Below are 5,578 nucleotides of genomic sequence, written 5' to 3'. Positions count from 1 at the left end.
ACAACCCAATGTCAACCTCCTTTCTCGCTGAAATCCCAGATCGATAACAAACATCAACAAGGGAATCCCGGACAATATTATGTCGATGCTTAATACCCACCATACCAGCACAAGACACCGCGTGATCCCTGATAATATCCCCAGTAAAACCCTTGAACAGGCAGAGCATGCCGTCGAGATAGAGAACAATGGAACACCTAACCGGTAGAACAACACACATTGTTAAGTCTTTGCGTTCATCGTCTGACCCAACCCCAAAATAGGGACTGCCCTTAGCCAAGCAGAGGTGTGATCACTCTGCTGTGATTTCCATAAGGCCGATTGTCGAGGAGATAACGAAAAAGTGGATTTTGCAGAAGCGGTAACCTTTGTGAAATAAACATCTGCCAATTTCTTCATGAGTATTGGGGCAGCGACCTCACTCGGATTACCTAAAATATCAAACCCAACAGTTTTATTAAACAGACCCAATGCATCTTCAAAAGCACGACCAAGACCAACAATACTCGCATGACGTAGGAGCTTGGTCTGCAATGCAGCAGACTGTAATCGAGAAGCCAGAAAAGCATAATGACGAACATCTCCCGCAGAATAAACACCAAGCCCTCCAAATGCAAATGGCAAGGTGGCAAGCCGCCACTGCCAATCACCAAACCCAGGCCCTGAAGCAGTAACAATACGCTCCAAGGAAGATCGAAGGGCTCCATCGAAAGCGCGTTGAGCCGCCTCAAATATACTAGGAGGACAAGTACGCCCAATAAGGACCCGTCACGTACCTACTTTTTACTGTTATACTGTAGCGATTTTTCCCCATCCATTTAAAAGTATTCTTCCGGCACCTTCTTCTTCATTCCTACTCTCAAAACTAGACTCCACACATCCTCATCTCCTATAAACCACCACCTTCCACCGCCATCGACCATCGCTGCCACCGCCATCACTTCCGCTCCCACCATCATCAGCCACAGCCACCATCTGCTTCCACAAATCCGATGGCAACCCCCAATGGACGGAATCAATTGCGTTTTCATAAGTTGCCGGAATCAATTAGGTTTCAGGTAAATTTCGGATCTTTGCTTTTGCTGTTCGGAATCGGATGCCGCACATTATTATTATTATTATTATTATTATTATTATTATTATTATTATTATTATTATTATTATTATTATTATTATTATTACTATTATCATCATCATTATTATTATTACTAAATATACTAAATCGCGTAAATGATACCCAATAAGGACCCGTCACGTACCTACTTTTTACTGTTATACTGTAGCGATTTTTCCCCATCCATTTAAAAGTATTCTTCCGGCACCTTCTTCTTCATTCCTACTCTCAAAACTAGACTCCACACATCCTCATCTCCTCTAAACCACCACCTTCCACCGCCATCGACCATCGCTGCCATCACTGCCACCGCCATCACTTCCGCTCCCACCATCATCAGCCACAGCCACCATCTGCTTCCACAAATCCGATGGCAACCCCCAATGGACGGAATCAATTGCGTTTTCATAAGTTGCCGGAATCAATTAGGTTTCAGGTAAATTTCGGATCTTTGCTTTTGCTGTTTGGAATCGGATGCCGCACATTATTATTATTATTATTATTATTATTATTATTATTATTATTATTATTATTATTATTATTATTATTATTATTATTATTATTATTATTATTATTATTAGTACTACTACTATTATTATCATCATCATTATTTTATTATTATTACTAAATACACTAAATCGCGTAAATGATACCCAATAAGGACCCGTCACGTACCTACTTTTTACTGTTATAGTGTAGCGATTTTTCCCCATCCATTTAAAAGTATTCTTCCGGCACCTTCTTCTTCATTCCTACTCTCAAAACTAGACTCCACACATCCTCATCTCCTCTAAACCACCACCTTCCACCGCCATCGACCATCGCTGCCATCGCTGCCACCGCCATCACTTCCGCTCCCACCATCATCAGCCACAGCCACCATCTGCTTCCACAAATCCGATGGCAACCCCCAATGGACGAAATCAATTGCGTTTTCATAAGTTGCCGGAATCAATTAGGTTTCAGGTAAATTTCGGATCTTTGCTTTTGCTGTTCGGAATCGGATGCCGCACAAACCGTACAACGTAACGATGATTCAGCTATGGTTCTTCCTTTTCTCCGGTTTTTGGATGGATTTTGGAGGTCGATTTTAGGGTTTCGTTGCCATTTTCAAATTGTGTTAACTTTCTGCTTTTTTTCTTCATATTTTCTTTCGATTTTTATTGTTATTTTTGTTGTTTTATAATGTAAATTGATACAACGAAGATTCAGGTATGTTATTTGTTTTTTGTAATTTTATTTGTTGTCTGTTTATTTAATAATTTAATAATGTTGTTGCTGTAGGTGGTTATCTAGCATCCATATTCCATTGCTTTTTGGGTTTCACTGGGACCTAAGTTTACATATATACTAGTTGCAGGTGATTTGTTTGCCTTACAGTTCATTGTGTTTGTATTGTTTTCCTTCTTTTCTTATGGTCGTGACTAACTGTGGACGTGCAAACCATGTCAAACCAACTGCGAACGGAATTCAGGAATTAAAGTTTCTACATCTGTAACATTTAAGGTATGATTTATGTTATTAGCTCATTAATTTTAAGTTAGGCATGAACCCAAACCCTAAATTTTTTTTTTCTTAAAAAAGAATCTTTTCCTTTGCTTTAAGCGTTGACGGTGTTCAAAAGGTTTTTTTGTTCTGCTAAAATTTGTTCATTCTAAAACCATTTATTCATCCATTTCTAAAATTTTACTTACTTGCATTTGTTACTGAATAATACGCGTAGTCTCCGAATACTTTAATTTGCACCTAACTTTTGTGCAAATTTGTTTGTTATAGGTTTCTAGATCTGGCATTTATTAGATACACATCGTATTTCATTTATGGCTTATGTATCTATAGATCGAATTGAGTTTCTAATTTCTTTTACTGATTTATCGTGTGAAGTAGTGCTTTGTGACATTTGTTAAATACACATGCAGGGGCGGTTTTTAATGGGGACAGGCGGGGGCAGCCGCCCCCGGTGAATTTACAATTTTCAGTGTAAATTTTTTGAATTTTTCGACTTTGCCCCACTGGATTTTTTTTTGCCCCAAAACCTACATATTTTGCCCCAAAACCTTTAAATCTTGCCCAAAAATCTTCAAATTTTACCCCAAAACCTTCAAATTTTGTCCACAAATGTTAAAATTTTGTCCCAAAACCTCCATAATTTGCTTAAAAATCTCCATTTTTAGCCCCAAAATCTCCATATTTTGCCCAAAAAATTGCCACGGTTTTTAATTTTTTTTTTACCCCCGGTGACTTGGAATCCTGGTACCGCCACTGTACACATGGTATTTCACTTATGGCTTATGTATTTATCGATCGAATAGAGTTTTTTAATTTCTTTTAGTTCTGTGACCAGAGTTCGTTTGTTTGTTGTGGATTAGAGTTGTTTTGATTTATCTATATGTAATGGTCAGGTTGTTTGCGAAAAGGGGTTATTTCTTGGCCATTGAATAGTCTACATTGGTAAGTTTTTTTTTTTTTTTTTTTTTTTTTTTTTTAATCGAATTAAATTTTGTAGCTTCTTCTATTGTTATGTGGATTGAGGTTGGTTTGTTTGCTTATGTATTTATTGACCGAATTACGTTTTGCTCTTTTGCACTCCGACTGTTAGCTTGAACCTGTAGGTACGTAGCCGCGTTTTGTCTTATGTAAAAATACCGTAGCAAATTTTGGGCTTAGGTGCACGACAACATAATGCTTATATGTTTAATAATCGATAGAGCAACTACTTCACTGTTTTTCTTTTATATGCAATTATTTTGTTGTATGGATGGTATTTTGTTAAACATAAATACACAATCACACTCATGTAGGACTTTCCATTACCATTATGTTCTATGTCATGATTGGTGGACTATAAGTTCTATATTTCCACAATTGTTCAACTCCTTATCCTATAATAAAACTACTAAAACTTATAGTATATTTCTGATATTTTGTTTTGGACTATTAATGACAGTGCATTAGGACAATATGCCCCAAGTATGCCTGCATTTTCAAAAGCTTGAGTTGTTGCGGCAAAAATCTTCCGAATAATCGATTAGATGAATCTGTTATCTTGAACCTTAATATTGATGCGGCAAATTTACTTTTAAAAGAGTTTTTATCGTTTCATTCGTAGGCTAACTGGTGGTTATAGATGTTGTGATATATAAGCTTATGATATTAAATAGAGATTAGTATTAGTATTACATATATTTGATGCATGAATTTTTCTGTTACATGAGACAGAACATATGTGTTTAGATGTTATTTTTTAAAGGTTAACTTCCATCGTTTCCTTTCACATGTGTACTCTTATGCTATCATCTTCATTGTTTTAACACTTTTTTGATTGATCGCCAAATTTGATTTAACTTTGATCAACTAACTCAACTCAAACTTGATGTGTGTGGTGTTCAAAATAATAAATGAAGTAATGTAAAGAACATAGATACAAGGATTTATAGTGGTTCGGGTGGATGTTAACTAATCCACCTTAATCCACTCCCCGATTACACTAATCGGGGTTTGTTGCTTCACTAAGCACTTTTCTCCAAACCCGGTGGAGATCCGATTTACAAGTCTTCAACTTCTTTGTTAGACAACAACCCTAATCTTTCTATCCCTTTAAAAGATCAACTCCAACCAAGATCAACTTGTCTTCACCTTGGACAAGTATTAATCTCCAAATAAGATTAATCAACTTCCAAAGTCCCTTTAAGGAAGTAGATCACTAAGCTAGCATATGCTTCTACTAATTGAAGTTACAAGACTTATACACTATGCAATGATGATCCTAAGACAATACTAGGACATACATTACATTAAGTAAACTCACAAGATAAATGATTTTGATTAGTAAGTTTACAACAACCCAATTCTATATCTATGAAATCATAGACTCTTCTCTTGCTTGATCATATTTGAGTAGTAATTGAAGCACTTGTGATCATTGGAAATAAGCCTTTGAAATATGCAAGAGGGTCAGCTTCAAATGCTCTTAAATGTTTGCCTTTTATAGTGGGATTCAAAAAGTAGCCGTTGACACACGGTTGCCTTTACGATCGACCATGGTGCGACTGTGCGTGCTCCAGTCCAAATTTAGTATCTGTTGTATAGTTGTTTGACTAAAATTTGAACACCATATTTTGACACCTTTACTCCTTCTAACACCTGCAAAAGAAACCAAACATCCTATACAAGTACTATATGCATTAAGTGTGTAAGATTTGGTCTTAATGCATGAAAGTGACTAAATCATTCCAAAAGTGGCAAACCCAACATTCTTGGAGAAGTGTCTTGATTGATATTTTGGGAAATCTTAGTTTGTTCAAGACTTAGTTAGTCACTTTAATGCCCTTGGTTCAATTCTAAAGACTAGTCACTGTGTCATTAACTTCCTAGTTTCAATTAATCATAAGTTATGTTATTTTTTAGTTTAGTTTAGAGATTAATTGAATAATGTCTCTATAAGATAATCATGAAATATGTAGA

General features: G+C 36.2%; 1 long non-coding RNA gene across 1 annotated transcript; it reads left to right on the top strand.

Moving 5' to 3' along the window:
• Positions 1-1,880: 1,880 nt before the first annotated feature.
• Positions 1,881-4,156, top strand: LOC139850415 (uncharacterized). The gene is made up of 4 exons (XR_011760024.1): positions 1,881-2,474; positions 2,589-2,620; positions 3,517-3,565; positions 4,062-4,156. It is a non-coding gene; the product is annotated as an uncharacterized lncRNA (long non-coding RNA).
• Positions 4,157-5,578: the final 1,422 nt, after the last annotated feature.

This window comes from Rutidosis leptorrhynchoides, chromosome 5, assembly GCF_046630445.1.
Source record: "Rutidosis leptorrhynchoides isolate AG116_Rl617_1_P2 chromosome 5, CSIRO_AGI_Rlap_v1, whole genome shotgun sequence".
In the NCBI taxonomy this organism is placed as follows: domain Eukaryota; kingdom Viridiplantae; phylum Streptophyta; class Magnoliopsida; order Asterales; family Asteraceae; genus Rutidosis; species Rutidosis leptorrhynchoides.
The sequence above is the reverse complement of the archived record's forward strand: the minus strand, read 5'-3'. Positions and strand labels throughout refer to the sequence as shown.